The sequence below is a fragment of the Ursus arctos genome, unplaced genomic scaffold, assembly GCF_023065955.2.
Source record: "Ursus arctos isolate Adak ecotype North America unplaced genomic scaffold, UrsArc2.0 scaffold_7, whole genome shotgun sequence".
Lineage (NCBI taxonomy): Eukaryota > Metazoa > Chordata > Mammalia > Carnivora > Ursidae > Ursus > Ursus arctos.
This window is the reverse complement of record NW_026623089.1, coordinates 780287-799006: the sequence shown is the minus strand read 5'-3', so window position 1 is coordinate 799006 and position 18720 is coordinate 780287.

The window sequence follows — 18720 nt, the reverse complement described above, 5'->3', positions numbered from 1 at the left end:
TGTCCCTTCTGTGGTGTCCCCGCCACCCCCCTGCCATGTGGGGCCTGGTTCTGAGCCAAGGGGCGAGTCGGGCAGGCTGTGCCGGAGACCCCCCAGCAGGAAGGACAGCGGTCTGCTGCACCTGCCCGTTTGCAGCTGAGCACCCACCTGCCCCCCACGTCCATGCCCCAACCCCGTGCCCCACAGAGCCCCAAAGAGAGGCCCCGGCACACTCAGTCCTACCTGTCGGCTGGCAGTAGCCTAAGCTGGCCGGGCCTCTGGCAGAGGGACTTGCCTGCGTCGGGGTCATTCCTGGGCCAGGGACTGGGACCTGCCGTGCGTCTCCAGGCAGGCACCCGCCTCACCGGGCACCCTCCTATCCAGGATGCCAAGCTCCAGGATGATGTGGTGAAGCTGCTCGGCAGCCCACTTCTGACCTGCCAGGTGACTTCTCTGCCCTGCATCAGGCACGAGGACAACAGCAGTGCAAGGGCAGACCCGTGCTCTGTTCAAGGAGCTGTTTCCTGGGGGAATGAAAAGCTCTGGTTTACAGCACTGACCAGTCTCCGTGTTGTAAACAGTCCCAGCACAGCTGGCTCCGATCTGCTTGTCATCACTGAGCACCTGTGCATTCACGCCGCGCCGCGAGCCAGTGGGAGCGGTGCCCGCTCCTTATGGTGGGACCTCGCGCGGTGACACGCACCATCTCCAGTCCCCACACCAGCCCGTCTCACAGGTAGGGAAGCGACGGCTCAGAGCAGCCCCCCAGCTGCTACGTTACAGCCCCAGGATTTGAATTCACGTCTCCCTGCAGCCTTGTCTCCGAGCCCACAGCCGTGGCAGCGTGGCCCGTGGCAGCGTGGTCCGTGGCGGCGCCTGAACCTGGGGGCAGTGCCTCGGAGGCGCGGGCTGCGGACAGGGTCTGTGCTCTGTGCGGGTCTCTGTTGGGAAGAGTTGGATAACATTCTGGCATTTCTAGATCAGGGAGTGATTGAGGCTGCCCTAGAGTCCAGGTAGACTGGCTCTGGACCTCGGGTGGCGGCCACTGCCCTCTGCTCCCCACAGCCCCAAGCCTTGGTGCCGGGAGCGTGGCATGGGTCAGCCAAGCCTGGCTGCCTCCAGGGGTGGCCTTCTCTGCAGGGAACTCCAGCACCGAGCCCACACGGCCTTCACCCCGAAAGTCCGGAGCCTGTGGGACAGCAGGAACGCACCCCTCTGTGTGGCGAGGGCCTCTCTCACCCTCTGGCCCTGCCTGGCCTCCACGAGCATGTAGACACCTGGGTCCACACCCGTGGGCGCTCGGGAGGGCAGAGGCAGGCTGGCCGCCAGCACAGGAACTTGGCGGTGGTCTCCCATCTGGCGAGGATTAGGACCAAGACCTGCCTGGGAAGCGAGGCTCCCATCCTGACCCAATTTCCTGGAGGTGTCCCTGACCGCAGCCCAGCTCTGCTGTCCTTGTCCCTTCTCCTGGGGGAGCAGGACTTCACGGTCAGCTTTCCTCCTGCTCCTGTTTCTCTAGGAAATGGCTTGGTTTTGAGGAGAGCCGGCCTCTGAGGAGCGGGATCCCGCCTGGGGGCAGTGCTGATGGGGGCCGGCCCCACGGCTGGACAAGGGCAGGGCTGGGCTCCGGGCCCTCAGAGCCTGGGGTTCATGGGGACTCTGGGGAGTCTCTTGGGGCCTGTCCTTTGCCCACCGGGCCCCTCTGCCCACATGTCATCTCTTCTGCGTCCAGCCCGTGCCCACCTGCAGCCCGAGGCCCAGGCGGCTCCAGGGCGCTTTTCCGGCACACACTGGGGGCCCCTGAGACTCTGGGACCGTGATGGCAACACGGTTTCCTAGGAAACCGCAGCAGGCTGCCAGGCCTGCCTGCTGGTGGGGGATGCAGCCGCGGACGCCTGGTGGGAAGGTGCGTGTCCCTGTGCGAGAGAGAGTGGGGGTGTGGGTCTGTGAGGGCATCCGCGTGGGGAGCGTCTGCCGATGTGGGTCTCGGTAGGGCATGTCCGAGGGTCCTAGGTCTGTCTGGGGGTCACGGGGGTCTGTGTGTGTGTGTGTGTGTGTGTGTGTGTGTGTGTGTGTGAGTATGTCTCTTCGTGCCTGGAGGCTCAGGATGGGCGGCCTGGCCTACCCAGTGCTAAGGTCCACCTGGGAAGGTCTTCTTTTTTTTTTTTTTTTTTAAGATTTTATTTATTTATTTGACAGAGAGAGAGACAGACAGCGAGAGAGGGAACACAAGCAGGGGGAGTGGGAGAGGAAGAAGCAGGCTCATAACAGAGGAGCCTGATGTGGGGCTCGAACCCAGAATGCTGGGATCACGCCCTGAGCCGAAGGCAGACGCTCAACCGCTGTGCCGCCCAGGCGCCCCCTGGGAAGGTCTTCTCACCGCTTCCCGCCTGCGCTGGGCCTTCTGGCAAACTCCCACTGGCAAACAACAGCAGGGCCAGCCTGTGCGGTCACTGGGGCTGAGCCCCGGCCTGGCCTGGTGGGTGAGGGGATCCTTCGAGGGGCCGGGCAGGCCTTGGCCGGTGGGTAAGGCCCAGGCCAGCCGGCTCTCGGCAGGAAGCCAGTGGTTCCTCCAGTTCCTGGGGGTGGTCCTCAAAGCCCAGCGACCCCCGCTTCCTATTGGTTCCTCCCTGTCCCGGCTCAGCCTCTCCTTCCCTTCACCTCACCCGGCCCACAGGCTCTGAGGAGAGGCTTTGGGGCACTGTGGGGGTCACAGGGGTGGGGGTGCAGGTCACAGGCGCCCCTTAGGACACACTGGAAGCCACACCCCTCAGGCCCTCCTCTGCACACATCCCCCCCCCCCCCCCGTCTGCATGTAAATATGGGGCCACCTGAGGTAAACAGGTCGCTCCTCCTTGCGCCAGGAAACCAGGACCGGCCCCTGGGGCGCGGCCTGTTCTGTGGTGTGTGGGTATGTGCGGCTGGGCTGGGAGATCCAGGAGCTTTGGCGGCCCCTCGCCTGGGCAGGTCAGCAGGGTGGACTGTGGCAGACTGTCCAGGGCTCCTTGGTGACGGCGACGTGACGTGAGGACAGGCCTGGAGGCTGCTGGCAGGAAGTGTAGGGGGCAGGGGCTGACCAGAGGGGCAGGGCCGCTCACCCCCTCGCCTAGGAACCCACGTGCGCCATCCCTACCCCGTCCCGGGCTCTGCCTGGGTGCATCCGTGTTGAGGACTGGGCCAGAGACGAAACGTAAGCTGTGTGGTCACTAAAGCGCCTTCCGCATCTCGGTCTATGCCTGGGACCTCTGCTCCCCTCCACGGCCGGCAGCGGGAGAAGCCACCCCATCCTCCAGGCACGTGGCTGGGCACAGAGCGGGGAGGCCAGGTCAGGAGGGGTTCTGACTCAGCAGTCCTAGCCTTGGCCAGCAGAGCCCCCCTGAGGGCCTGGACACACGCAAGGGCTGGGAGGGAGCAGCCTCCCGGGGCCAGAGCTGGGGTGCTCCGAGGGGTCCGCCGTGTTGAAAGCACAGAGACGGGGGCCCAGGGGGCCCTGTGTTCGGCAGCAAATGTGGCCACCGCCCTATGCCCAGGCCCCCAGGAAGGAGGGACTAGGGGACAGGGAGTGACAAAGGTTAGCCAGGAAATCGTGCTTCTGTTCGGGGCTCGGCCTCCCTCCATGCCCTCCCTCCCCCACTGCTCTGCTCCCCCCCACCCCGGCAGCAGACCAGACTCAGTGGACTAGTCCCTGAAGAGATGCGCACTGGAGCCAATATATAGATTTTCCGCTCTGCTCAGCGGAGTGCGCGTGCGTCGTGGCAAAGGAAAGCGTAAGAACATGCAGAGTTCATGGCTAACATTCCCAACAAGCACGTTTGTTTCCCCTTTGAGCTCACACCAGAGAAAGACAAACAGGGCAGTAGCGCTGTGGCCGGGGCCCAGCCGCCCCCCACCCGCTGCACAGGGCTGGCCTACGCGCCCTCCCTGTGCTTCCCCATGCCTGTGCCAGCGGCTGCCCCACGGGAGACCCGGTCTCCTGCTGAAAGCCTTTCTGCAGTAATGGAGGCTGTCAGGCTCCGGTCACCAAGCACACGGGGCCTGGGGGTGGAGAGAGGGAGGAGCGCCTCGTTATGTCATTGTCACTGCGTGGAATTCAGCACGGATTCTGCCAGGTCCGGAAGCAGCTCTTCTTGGGCTCCCAAAGCAACAGCAGAACCATGGTCCTTGTTCAAATTAATTTAGTGACCTTGGGCAGCAGGTCGGGCACAACAGAGCCGCAAAGCCTGGTGGCGGCTGGCACAGAGGGGCCAGGTGAGCGAAGGGGCTCCCCAGGGCCGGGCGCCTGTGGGTGCCTGGGGACGTGGGGGGGGGGGCGGCTCCGCCTGTGTCTCGGGGGTCTGCAGCCAGAGAACTGGGAGGAGGCCCTGGTCCCTCTCGCCTGCTCCATGGAGCCCCCACCACATGTGGTCTGTGTGTGGCGGCGTGGTCTGCAAGGCCTGCTGGAGCCATGGCTACTGCAATGGGGTTCTGCTCCTGGGATCCACTGGGCCGCGGTGCCCAGCTCTCTGGTCAGCCAGATGTCACGCCAGGGTGTTTAGGCAAGATGGAACGCTACCATTAGCAGTCTGAGTGAGGCGGGTCACCCCGCCTGGAGGAGACCTTCCCCGCCCCTCCTTCACGCACACGCATCACCCCCCCTTCACGCACACACATCACCCCCCACCCCTCCACGCACACGCATCACCCCCCCGCCCTCCTTCACGCACACGCATCACCCCCCCACCGCTCTCCTTCATGCACACATCACCCCCCACCCCTCCTTCCTGCACACATCGCCCCTCCGACCCCAGCCGCGTGAGCTCCCGCATGCCCCAAGCGGCTGTCTTACCACGAGCTGGTGTCCTCGATTCGGGTCAGCCTGACACTCCGTGGATTTGGGGCAGACCCCCCAGGTTAGGGGCTCAGTCCTTCTCCAGATGCCAGTCGCTGGCCCCCCAGTCACCCATCACTTCCGGCCCACCTGCTGCAAATCTGAGGTTCCTGGCCCACCCCCAGCCCGGGATTTACTCATTTGCTCCAAGAGCTCACAGAACTCAGGGAAGCTCCCACGTACATGGACCACTTCCTTTTACAATAAAGGAGCTTCTGTCCAGGTAGGGCTGGGCTGTGCCCCGTTCAGAGTACACGGCGTGCTCGCCTCCCGGGAGCTCTCCGAACCATATTCATCAGAAATTTCTATAGCAGCTTCATCGTGTGGGCACGACTGAGCATTCACTCAGTCTCCAGTCCTCTCCCCTTCCCAGAGGATGGCGGGGCTGTGTGGGGGGCTGAGGATGAATGTTCCAAGCTTCTAACCATGGCGTGGTCTTTCTGGTGACCAGCCCTCATCAAGGAACCCACCCAGAGTCACCTTGTTAGAACAAAAAACACTCTTGTCAGCAGGAAATTGCAAGGGACGTAGGACCTCTGTGTCAGGAACTGGGACAGAGGCCAATCTATAATTTTTCTATTATTTTATACCCTCCATTATGTGGTGGGTCTCATCCAATCAGTTGAAGGCATCAAGAGGAAAAGACTGAGGTCCCTGAGGAGGAGGGAATTCTGTCTCCAGGCGGTCTTTGGGCTCCAAGTCTTCCCTGGGCATACAGCCTGTGGCCTGCCCCAAGATTTAGGGCTGTCCAGGCCCCTCAGCCCCATGAGCCAGTTCCTTAAAATATCTCTCCCTCCCTCCCTCCCTCCCTCCCTCCCTCCCTCCCTCCCTCCCTCCCTCCTTCCGTCTCTATCTTTCTCTACCCTGGTCCTTGACATCACAGGGAAATCAGGGTGTGGGAAGGGCCCCTTGCTCACACACAAGCCCCAGCCGAACACTGGGAAGCCAACGTGGCTCCTGCCCTCTGGGGTCTCTGGGGTTTGGGTCCCACTGGACACCGCAGAGAAGTATAGAGACTGCTGGTGTCCTCTGGTGCGGCCCACTCACCACGAATCCAGGCCGCGTGTCCCGGTCCCTTCTGAGTTCAGAGAAGAGCAGCAGGAACGTGACCCCAGATCAGCCCACCCCGAGCTCCCGTTCGGGACACTCACGTGGCTGACGTGGCCTCGCCTTTGGGGTTGGGGCCTGTGGGCTTCTGGTCGCCCTGGGCTCGGCCTTGACCCCAGCCTCACTGCTGCACATCGACTTTATGGAAATGCTGGGGATTTCCTTTGCCAGCCGCCTCCTCCTTGAGGTGGGGGGAGCCTGTCCACACATGTGGCCAGGAAATCAACCTCAGTTCCTGCAAATACAGGCCCTAAGCTATGCTTAGGGTGACCTGCTGGCCAGTCCCTTCATGTATTTTCTCGTTCTGCCCTGCTCTGATTACAAAAACTGTAGCTATTTATCGTACGTTATTAAGAAAATGGAGAAAAATATATAAAGAAGAAAATTAAAATTGCCCATAATCACACGCGCCAGAGATCATCATAGTTCTGTGTGGTCTATTTCTCGGGGGCTACGCACACACAGATAGAGCTGTGGAAATCATTCTGTACCACACCATTTCTTACACATTTTTTCACGCATCAAAATGTGTTCCAAACTGAAAGAAATCTAATGGCCGCCCAACGTCCCGCGTGCGGGACTCCGAAGGAATTTGCCGTTCCTGACTTTCGGACGTGCTCCTGGCGTGTTTACGAACAACCCTTGATCAGCATGTCTGTCCTTGTCTGAAGAGCTCGAGTTCCCTGGGACAGGGTCCCGGGGGGAGAGGGTCCTGGATTCAACCACGACGATACTTTCCAGGCTGTTGGTGCCAAGGGCCAAGCTCTTCAGAGCAGCTCAGGGCCTCGCTCCGCTCACGCTCAATGTCCACGCTCCCAAAATCTGCCACGCAGACCGTCCGCACTGAGCCATGAAACCACAGCAAGCCATGGCCGGTGGTCCCTGGAGGCGCCTGGCGAGAAGCGAAGGCCCGCCCTGCAGCCGGGCCTTGGAGAGGGCTCCGGATGACCTTTCATGGATCTTTCAGCACTTCTGTCCATTGCTCAGAATCGTGGAGGGTGCCCTGTTCTCAACCGCCTTTAAAAACTGCTTTATTGAAATATAACTCGTATGCTGTACAATCCCCCACGTGAAGTGCGCACATGGGGGTCTGCTCACGGAGAGGCACAGCCGTCAGGACAGCCCACTCTGAAAGAGGTCGTCGCCTGCACACCAAGCACCTCCCCCATACCTCTCGTCCCCGCGTCACCCTCCCTGGCACCTGGCGGCCACGAGCCCACTTTCCGTCTCTAGCCATTTACCCGTTCTGGACTTGCCACGCGGGTGGGATCGACCACACGTGACTTCTGTCGTCCCATTCTCAAGGTCCCTCCGTGGTGTGGCGTGTGTGCATCACGCATTCCTCTTTGTGGCTGAGCCGTAGTCCGCCGTGGGGGTGAGCCGCGTCCCGCGTATCCACCCAACCATCGGCGGGCACGCAGTGCACGGCCCGCTTCAGTGACCGCTGCTCCTGTGAACACGTGTGCCCGCATTTCCGTGTGGACGCGTGTTTCCTGTCTCTTGGGCACACGTCTAGGAGTGGAGCTGCCGGGTCATAGGGACTCTCCGCTTAACCGTGCGAGGCTGTGTCTCACAGCGGCTGCGCGGGCCGCGTCCCCACCTGTGGAGAGCAAGGCTCCGCTTTCCCCGCCTCCTCCCCGCACTCACTGTGGCCGGTCTTTTCCGTCCCACGTCGTGGGCGGGTGTGAAGTGAGCCTGTGCTTCCTGCTGCTTGCCACAGGTCCCGTGAAGAGTGGACGCAGATATTGTCCAACGAGAGGGCATCGATCGATAACCACAGTCAGCCCCGGCAGGCACACGGCAAAGGAACGCACGCTAGAAAACGTGAACTGTGACCGGAAACGTTTGTGTGAGTGATTAAAAAGATCGAGGAGCTTGGGGCCCTGGTGGTGCCGTCGGTGGAGTGTCCGACTCTTGGTTTCGGCTCAGTCGTGATCTCAGGGTCGTGGGATCGGCCCGTGTCTGCTGGAGATTCTCCCTCTCGCTTTGCCCTTCCCTCTGCTCATGCGTGCGTGGGCACGTGCTCTCTCTCAAATAAATACGTCTTAACAAAATGAAACATAAGATCGTGGAACTATTGCCTAAAACTTGGGGCAGAAACAGAATTAAAAATGAAGCTGGCTAAAATCCTCCATCCTCCTGATCCCATGTTTTTAAAAGCTTATTTTCTCTTTTTCCTTATTACAAAAGTAATCACAAAACATCGACCGTCGAAAAGCACCCTAAGCCAGCTAGCCCCGACACCGTGCCTGCGATCCAGCTCTGGTCTCCCTGCAGCCATCTGTGGGCGCAGCTGTGCACCGGGCACGTGGGCAGGAGTGCGTTTTTAACCAAAGCGAGCTCTTCGCAAACCGCTGTATTGTAGCCAGACACGGCTACAGCCCCCAGAGGCTGACCGGTCAGATTCTTCCCAACGGCAGGAGCAGCAGGAGGAGAGGAACGACCGAGGGAAAAGCCGGGAACGGGGCATCTCGTGGAGACGAACGGAAACACCCACACGCCGGATGACAGGGCACCAGAGGAAGGGGCGGGCACCACGGGTCTTGTGTCTACTCTGTGCAACTGGACACGCCCCCCATGCCATGTTTACCAAGCGTGGGTAGGGGCCAGAAACATTCTGAAACACGGGAAGGGAGCACATTCTGGCTCTGCAGACCCAGCGGACGGGGCGGGCTGCTCCTGTTCAACCCCAGTTCTTCCCGGCCAATCTGCCCCCCCATGCCCCACCCAAGGTCAGCAGAGCTGGCTACAGGTCCCCTGGCAGAGAGGAGAGGGGACCCAGACCCCACTGGAGACCCAGGCAGGGGACGGTGCCATCCTGGCCTCTGGTCCGCCGTGCCCATGGCTTCCTGTCACAGCTAAATCTTTTTAATACAAAAATAATGTTATCAGCAACCAGTTAGCTCTTTAACGAGGCTTTCGTTTCTAAATGAATATTTACGAGCTGTTGCTGAGCAAGTGTGGGTGCCACGGAGCCCGGAAGTTCTTGAGCTGAAAGATGATGGCTGGGGACCTCTCCCAGGGGTCCTCCCATCTCAGCCCCAGGCCCCGATGCCCTGGAAGAATGAGCCGTTCCCAGCTCGGGCTCCTCTAAGCCAGGGCTGGGCCCAGGGTGTTTTCCCACGGGGGCGGAAGTCCTCGCTCCCCCACACCCTGACCCCCTTCGCAGTGCTGTCTGGGACACACCGAAGAAAGATCTAATGTCAAAGCTTCTGCCCGATGTTTGAAGGGAGGCCCAGGGTAGGAGAGGAGCGTTTTGGTTTGAAAGAGAAGGCATAGGGTCAGCCTGTGGGCTGATGTCTCTGCCTAATAAGGGAGCTGGGATTTGGGGTTTCTTTCCACGGGGATGTGCCCAAAGCCCCTCAGAGTCCCGGCCAGCAGTGGATGGGCCGTGGGCCTCTAGCCTGTCTCACTGTTGGCATTTAGGGAAAGGACCGTGCCTCCCGTGTCCCCAGGCAGTGAAGGACACAGTCCAGTTGCATGCCCACCATCTCTCCAGACCACGCTGGGGTTTCTGTCTGCGTCTGACCTACTAATAAGACGGTGTCGCATCCGAGGTCCGACGTGTGTCCGAGGGCCTGGTACACGGGCGCCCACCCTGGAGCTTGTTGTATGTTTGACCTCCAGGGGCCACGGCGGGGCAGAGGCAGACAATCCTGCTGGCAGGCAGCTGCTGGGCGCCTTGAGGACATCTGTCCTGCTGGTGCCACAAGGACCGTGGGGAGAAGTAGCCCCTGCTGTTCCAGGCCCACACCGGCTCTCCAGCCCAGGGCCTCAGCTGCGGGAGGAGCCAGCCCCACTGTGAGGAGGAGGCTTCCCCTGCCAGGTCATGCTTGCTCCCACCCCTCAGTCCGCTGTGCCCCCTCCAAGCTGGGCAGCGTTTCTTTCCTGGGAATGAGGAGGTGACTGTAGGAGCCCTCAGACCAAGCAAGTCTGGCCACCCCCCATTCTGCCCAGGGGCTCGGTCTCCCCTTAGAGAAGCCCCGTGCTCACCCCCTCCTTCCCTCAAGTCCCTGGGGCTGGCATGGGGTGGGGGGCTGGGAGGGATGCCCAGCAGGGCCTGGACACCTGCCTGTCACAGGCCACCGGTCACTGCTCACCTGAGGCTGTGCTCTAGCTGGGTGGGCACCGGCGCGCCCCAGCTCTGCCCGCCTCCTGGAGACCGTGGGCAGGCGCATTGCCCCCTCTGCCCCAGCCAGAGCCATACTGCCCAGTGACTCCCAGCCCCTCCTGCCCCCACCCGCCTCCAACCCCCCACCCCCGTCCCAGGGCTAACAGGGAGAAGGGCCCCGGGAAGGCACTTTCAGGGGGAGAGAAAGGCCTAGGACCTGGTCAGCCCTGGAGGGGCAGGGGAGTTAGGCAGGAGAGAGGAGGTGGGACTCCAGCCTCAGCTCACTGCCTTCCGGTCCTGCCTCCTCCAGGGGCAGGAGCCCGGCTGAGTCAGGGGTGGGGGTGGGGTCAAATGCTGAGGGAGCCTCAGGTGCGGAGCATTCCAGAAGGGCGGAAGTCTGGGGAGGGTGGTAGACAGACCTCAGAGATGGCCTCTGGGCTCCCTGCTGACTCACTGGGAGAGGCAGAGGAAGTGCAGGGGAGCTGGGGGAGGGGAGGAGAGGATGGGGAGGGGCCTGCAGCCCTGGGGAGGGCGCCAAGGGCCTCCCTGAGCCTCCAGCTGGGCCCTGCCTGGCTGCTTCCCAGCCCTGGGCTCCAGCCACATGCTCAGCTGCAGGGAGGGCCCTGGGTGAGGGGAGGGTCCCTCGGGTGGGGCGGGGTGCTGGGGAGAGTCTGTCGGAGCCTGAAGGGGCTGTAGGGTCCCTTGAGGCTGGAACTTCCCGAGAGAACTTCCAGCCTCAGGCTTCGGATCCGCAGCTCGGGAAGGGGCTGTGGGTTTGCCAGCTGGGCCCCAGGGCCAGGGCCTGCCCCTCTCCTTGCTGGGGTGAGGGGCCCTCAGGGCAGCCCAGGGGGCCCAGACAGGGTGGGGAGGCTGCTGAGGGCGCCTAGCGGTGCCTTCCCCCCACCCCGTGGTGGTGGTTGCAGGTAGGAGGCTGGTCTGGCCTAGGGCTCCTAGGGCCTTGGGCAGGGCCTGGATGGGCCTCCCGAGCAGGCCAGGGTGTGCAGCGGGTGTGAGGGTCACCGGTGCGGGGATGTGTGCAAGGAGTGAGTGTGAGGATGAGAAAGAGTGGGGTTCTCGCTGGTGTCCCTCCGTCCTCCCTATGTCCCCTCCCCTCCCTCTCTGCCCCCCCCCCAATCAACCAACCTACCAATCCCCTCCCCCCGCCCTTCTCCCATTGGTCACACTGGGGCGCAGTGGGCACACTTCTTACCTCGACCTCAGATAAGAACATATTTATTTCCTAGTTCTCTTCAAGGCCCAGACATCCAGGAGAACGGCCTTGTCTTCTCCCCGGCAGCCCACCCCCACCCCCAGTCTGAGCCTCTGCACCCCCAGGGGCCCACGGCCCTGGGCCAGGCCCGTGATGTGGGGCGGCTGGAAAAGCCAGTTCTGTGGGGCCGCCTGCCCGGAGCCAGCCTGTGCTGACAGGTGGATGACAGGCTTTCCAGGGCCCTCCGGGCTCAGCAGAGGCCGCTTTGAGCCTGGAGGAGGCTGGGCTCCCCCTGAGGAAGGAGAGGAGGCCTCCCCATACCCGTGCACCCTCCTCACCAACTCCCAGGGGACCAAGGGCACCAGGCCCCACAGCCTTCGTGGCAGGATGGGCTTCCAGGGACTCCTCAGAGCCTGGAGGAAGGAAGGGCAGGGAGGACAGGGGAGGGGAGGCCTGGGGTCCTGGGGGTCCGTGAGGAAGCCCGAGTGTCCTCTTATCTCTGGGAGAAAGCTAGTGGCCTGTGCCTGGCAGAGATGGAAATAGATTGTCAAAATTCCTAATCAGACCCAGGGACAAACGGGGAGCACCACGCAGCCCCGGGGGACAGGGCTGCTCACCACTGTGTGGGGAGAAGGGAGTTTTCTTTAACCACAGAAGGAGAGAGAGCCCCCCAACCCCAGAACTAGGTCTGGCCCCCACATCGCCCCTCCAGGGGCGCCCCTCCTCCCCAGGGACCCGGCCCTCCCAGCCCTGCCCCCACACCCCAGGCTCTTCTGGGAACATACGGCTTTGTCTTGTACTTTCTGTTTTTGCAATAAATTATACGTTTTAATGAAATGAGGTTTTAAAAAGCTGTTCGTTATAGAAAAGGTAAAAAATACAAGAAGTTTCATTTTGGGGAAATAATGGATGAGAGATCACGGGTGGGCGAAAGAGGTAAAGGGCCATGGAGTCATCTCTTTGTCCTACCGGAGCCCAGCTAACACGTGCTCCTGCAAAGTAGGGGTGCGGTAGGGGCTGGGGTGCTGTCCTGCCCCGATGTGAGGACCGGTCTCCCCAGGGCCACATGGACACAAGGTGAGGACAAGTGGGGTCAGCCGGGCACAGCTGGTGGCAGGTGGGTGGGGGTGCCGGGAGGGCGTGGCCTGCACCGTGGGGTGCCCCCACCCAAAGCTTTGTGCAACATGTGCCCAGAGGGGGCATCTGCCTCCCTGTGTGGACCCCCCCCTCTCTAAATGTGGCCATGATTCAGTCTAGGAAACATTCACACTGTCTTTCTGCATACGTGTGTTATTTCTGGCACCTACCATCAATTATTCGTGTTCTGAGTGGTACTGACCCAGCTAGCAGGCCTGATGCCACTGAGCGGGGAACCGGCTGGCCTTTCCCGGTTGCCAGAAGGTTCTGGGGGGCGGTCAGGGGGGTCAGGGGGGCGAGTCCCATCCCCATGGATGTCCACCTCGGCTCCTGGGAGGCCAACACAGGGGGCAGGAAACGCACCCGCCGAAGGGACCTGGCTGGGCTCTGAGGGAAGGGGCACGGCCCCTCCCTGCACCCAGAGGTACCCCCCTGCCCCCACCCAGGGGCTCCCGGCCAGTCCAGCTTCTCCCCATGAGCCCCGGAGAAAGGGAAGGCTCTGACAGTCAGGGGCAGTGTGATGGGAGGACCCCCAGCCCTGTGCTGGGCAGGACGGCGTCTCAGCCAGCAGAGAGACAGCTTGGCCCTTTCCAGGCAAGGCCTTTGGTGAAGGGGAGGGAGGGGCCAGGGCAGGTCATCCTGGGTGCCACTGAGAGGGTCCCTGCACCCAGGTGACCCTGGACCTGGAGTCCCAGCCCTCTCCCCGATGCTTAGCCCCTTCTTCCTGCAACCCGTCGGCCCCCCTCCCCAGACAGTGGGTGAGAAGCAGCGTGGCCGATACCCCAGGAGGCAGAGCTGGGTGGCAGGGACATATGCAGCTGAACCCTGACCCGGGGCCCGGAGGCCACTGACCCGGGGAGGAGGGCTGACCTCGGAGCTTCTGTCCTTTCCTACTTGCCAGGAATCCCCCCTCCCCCCCGTAAGAGGGTCTCTGCTCCCTGGGGGCTCCTCGGAGGGGCCCACATTCTGCTAGGCCTACTCCAAAGAGATGAAAGTGTGTCCCTGGCTGGGAGAACGGAGCATGCCAGGGGTCCGAGCCCCAGGGTCCCTCTGCTCGACAGGTGGGTGAACAGAGTCCCGGACACAGGAAGGGTGAGGGGCGGGGCACACCACTGACCACGCACCTGCCATGCGCCGGGAGCCCGCCAGCAGCTCTCCCGCCCTCTCAAACCTCTGAGGTCAGCGTGCTCAGCTCCGGGCAGGTGAGGGAGCCCCGGGGCCGGAGCCTGGATGGCCCTCAGCTCCAGGGGCAGCGGCCTCCAGCATCTCGCCTGCCACAATGGCTGGGCATCATTCCCAACTTCCACGAGGGCTGGGTGAGGGTCAGACATGCTCAGAATGAGGTCTCAGGGGTCCAGGCAGCATGGCGTGCCAGGCCTGGCTGGGACTCTACAGGGCCCAGAATGGGCCCAGGCACTAGGGGCCAGCCCCCAGCGTGGGGGTCCCTCTGATCCGCAGCGGGCCAGGACAGCCACCCCTGCCACCGTCGCCTGAGCTGGGCAGGTAGGGCGTCTTTCTGCGGGAAGAACGTGCCCCTGCCTCCTTGGAGGGACCCCAGGGCAGCTGCCAGAGGACAGCCTGCTGCAGGCCAGGGTGCACGGGGTGGCAGCGGCAGTGTGCCCACAATGGAGGGCATGGGTGGGGGTGGGTGTTGCACAGAGCCAGCCTGAGTGCGTGGGTCTCCACCCTGAGCCTGTTTCCTCAACTGCCCACTGGGGCTGCGATGTTTCCTCTTGGGGTGCAGTGAGGATGAGGTGAGTGTAATGCAGGCTTCCAGAAATGGTGCCCCGACTTTCCTGGGAATGCACCTGTCTCGAGGCCCAGAGGGGCCCCCTGCCCTGCGAGGCTGACTCACAGGCAGATGCCCCCTCTCAGGTGCCCTCCACCGTCCCTCCCCGCAGAGCTGGGTGTGGGACCCCGGGGGCCTCCCACCCACGTGTGCCCTCACTGGGACTGCAGGGGTCTGTCCTTCCAATTTACGCCCTCCAGATCTGTGACCTGGATTTCTCAGCGGCCGCTGCCGTGGAAGCCACAACACACATTAGCCCACTACATGAAGCAAGGACACAGACAGACAAGTCTGCATGTGAGCCTGTGCGTGCACGTGCATGTGCCCGCCAGTCAACGTGCCTGTGCGTGCGTGCCGGAGAGTGTGTGTGCATGCATGTGTGTATGTGCGTGCATGTGTGCATGTGTGTGTGCATGTGTGCGCATGTATGTGTGTGCATGCGTGTGTGCGCGTGTATGTGTGTGCATGTGTGTGTGTGTGCGTGCATGCACGTGCATGTGCCCACCGGAGAGTCAATGTGCCTGTGCGTGCGTGCCGGAGAGTGTGTGTGCATGCATGTGTGTATGTGCGTGCATGTGTGCATGTGTGTGTGCATGTGTGTATGTGCGTGCATGTGTGCATGCGTGTGCGCGTGCGTGTGCATGTGTGTGCGTCCGTGCATGCATGTGCATGTGCCCACCGGAGAGTCAACGCACCTGTGTGTGTGTGCGCTGGAGAGTGTGTGTGTGCATGCATGTGTGTGTGCATGTGCATGTGTGTATGTCCGTGTGTGCACGCATGTGTGTATGTGCACATGTGTGCACGTGTGCATGAGTGTACGTGTGGGTGTGTGTGCATGTGTGCGTATGCACGTGTGTGCATGTGTGTGCATGTATGTGTGTGCATGCACATGCGTGTTTGTGTGTATGTCTCTGTGTTTGTGTGCATGCATGTGTGTATGCATGTGTGTGCATGTGTGTATGTCCATGTGTTTGTGTGCATGCATGTGTGTGTGCGCGTGTGTGCATGGGTGTGCATGCACGCGTCTGCATGTGTGTATGCGCATGTGTGCATGCATGTCGGTGCATGCGTGTGCACGTACACATGTGTGTGCATGTGTGTGCATGCGTGTATGTGTGCATGCGTGTATGTGTGTGTGTGAATGACCAGAAGGTTCTCTTCACTCCCCTGGGTGAAGCTGCGAGAATGGCAGAGCGACACCCCCCGGGCTTCCCTGTCTCTCCGAGGCAGGAATGCGGGCAGGTCGTTGGAGGCCCTGTGCTTTGGAGGGAAAAGCAGGAGCTTCACGAGGAACTGAATCTGGGGCCAGAAGCTCTGAGGCTCACACAGGGCTCGTCCTGAAACAGAGCGTGCCTCCCCATTCACCAAACATGGGGACCCTGGCCAAACTTTGACCCCTGGGGCTGAACTTCAGGCTTGGGTGACTGTCCCCGGCCTGCCTGTCCACCAGCCCGACGGGGCAGGGGAGCTCACATGCCTTCAAGAGGGACATTCTCCAGGAGACCGTGAAGAGGGAGCAAGCAGGGCCCAGCAGAGAAGGACACGTCACTCAGGGCACAGTGGTGGGAGGGAGCAGGCAGGCCCCTGCCTGGCGCTCATGGTGGGGATGCTCAGCTGGCCGAGGAGGGGGTTTGGGAGGGGAGGTGGGGGGATCTACCTTGCTAGAGGAGGGAGTTAACCTCCCCCCCCCCCGTGTCTGGGCTGCTGGGACCCCAGGGACTGTGGTGTCACAGTTGTTGGGGGTGGGGATGGTGAGCTGCAGCCATTGGCAGAAAACCATGAGCCAAATGGGGCAGCTGTGGGGAGGATGAACCCTGAGGCCACCCTGGACCTGGGGGAAACCCGGAGTGGCCGTCTGGTCCCTGGAAGCAGGTGGAATTGCCATTAGCGCCCAGCCCAACCTGCCAGCAGGGGTCCAGCCCCAGAGGGAGGCACATAGGACGAGCACCCAGCCCTAGGGCCCCCTGGTGCCTGCTGAGCACCCAGCAACCTGGCCCTGAAGCCTCTGGGTGGTCCACATAGCCACGCAGGGCGCGGGGGCCCTCTTCTGGTCACTTTGCAGAAGACACAGCCACCACCCAGTACGTGGCCCCTTAGGCTCAGGTGTCCCCCACCCCCACCCCCAGGCCCACGCCGCCCAAGGGGTCCTGAGAAGAAGGGGGAAGCTAGAATGCTGAGTTTCACCTGGCCATTTCCAAGCAGCTGGACCTAGGTCAGGAAATGAAAACCGCTCCGTGCCTCAGTTTCCGCCTCGGAAACTCAGGATCATATTACCCCCTCCCAGGGTGTGCAGAAGGTTCCAGATGTATGAAGCTCCTGCAAACAGCAGAGCCCGGCACGTTTCTCTGGGGTGTGTGAGTCCCTGCTTTTTCACTGGGCCCCTTTGGGGACACTTCAGACTTGGCCTAGAGCCCCACCAGGCCTCTGGAGGACCCTAGCTCCCCATCTGTCTGCCTGTGAAGCCGCAGGCGGAGCGCCTCTGCGGTGCAGTGGTGCCATCTGCCGACGTTTCTCGGCATCGTGCCCCTAAGTGGCCGTAGCCGCAGGCCGGAGTCCCAGGGGTGGAGCAATGCTCCCGGCGGGGCTTACAACAGGTCCAGAGGTTCCCAGAGACCAGACACAATCCCTTCTTCCCGAAGTAAGGGCTTTGAAAAACTCATTTACCTGCATGAACATTTGCCAGGGAGGAAAGGAAGTACGTAGAAGGCTGGCCTCTGGCTGGGCTTCTAGGAGAGGGACCTTTTCTGGGGTCTGGGCAGAGGCCCTGGCAGGCTGGCCCAGGATGAATGCTGACCGCTCTGTGTTGGGGCGCTCTCACGGGAAGTCCTTGGAGTAGGACCCAAGGCCTCTGGACGGTGGCTCACGCAGGCGGCTGCACCAGCCGTACCCCCTCTCCCCACAGTAGGACACGGTCTGGTCGCTGGCTCGTCCCAGCCCACCTGCTGACGCCACCCTTCTGGAGAGTGAGAACCGCATCCCCGTGCAGCAGCTGCAGCCTCGGAAACAGAACAAGGACTGGAGCATCTTCCCTCGGGGATGCTGTTTCCTGAGGCTGCAGACAGGAGAGGGCCGCACCAGCGCAGCCCCACGCGGGGAGCACAGAGGCCGAGATGAGCGAGGACAGCACCAAGTCCTCCGTGCTTGGGTCTCCCTGTGAGGGGACAGGTCATCTCCGTAGCAACCATGAAGCTCACGGCAACGTTCTCCCAACGCTGGTGGATGTGCGTGAACACTCCACACGGAGAGCCACGTCTGCTCAGACGTGAGCCTGCATCAGACGAGTGGCCCCAGGTCTGGAACCCTCCAGCTCAGCTCAGAGTCTGGCTCCCGGGGCTTCCAGACCTGCTGTCTACGGATCACAGAGCCTTTCCCTGAGCCCAGAGCCTTCTGCAAGTGTCCCCTCTGTGGGTCAGCGCCAGCCTGCCCTCGGGGCCTTGTTCTCAGGGCCTGCCCATGGCCAGGAGAGGCCTGCCCTAGCCAGCAAGCTTTCCATGTTGCCACAGAGCGCCAGCGGTGCAGCCGACGGGCCTGGGGCGCGAGGACGGAGGTGGGCTTCACGGCTGTGTCTTTGTGTTTCAGACAGATTCCCTGGGTGGTGTCTGCGGACAGCCCATGGAGCAGCCCCTCACGGGGAAGGCCACCGCCTGCCTGCACCTGGCTGAGAGCTGGGGGTAGAGGTGCAGCCGCTTCTCTAGGTGTCTATCAGGAGGCCCTGCCGCAGACCGAAATGCTGTCTGGTTAGAGGTGGTCGCTTTCGGGCCTGGACTGGAGCCTGGTGAGCCACTGATGGCAGGCATCCCAGAGTGAGGCGCACTCAGGCGTTGGGTGTGCGGTAGGACCCCGCGTCGGCAATTACGGCACTATGGGGGGTCTCAGAGAGGCCCTGCCAGTCCAGGGTGAGTGCCCCGTGGGCCCATCTATTATTAGAAACTCAGCCCCACAAAGACTGGCTCCATCCACACAAATGCCAGTCCAGGGGACCCACACCCTCATGGAGCCGTCCAGGTTGCCTCAGGGCCGGGGGCTGGACAGGAATGTGCCTCCGAGCCTGCCATTTCCTGGGAGAGGCGCCCTGATGCGGGCAGGTGCTGGTGCAGGGCTGCGGGTGGGGGAAGCGGGAATGACCAAAACGTACTCCCAAGAGAGAGGCTGCCTCAGCCATCGCTGCCAAGAGACTGTCCCTGGGAGAAGGTCCTCTTGTGACACTCAGACCAAGTCCCCAGGAGCCAGCTGGGTGAGGGACACCCTGGGGGCAGCGGGAGGTGAGCCTGAGCTGGTGTAGCCAGACCGCGGCCCACCGCCACCCTTGGGGGCTGCTCCAGGGGTCACAGTGTGCAGCCCGCTCAACCCCAGCCCGAAGCAGCCTGGTGCCACAGGACCCACAGCCGTGCCCAACTCTGCCAGCAGAGGGCGCTCTCCATGCACACAAGAGTGCCCTGCACACCCAGTGCCCAGCTCCACTGCCACCCTATCTTCTTCACAGGGCCCACAGACTGCCCCAGACCACACAGCATGAAAGT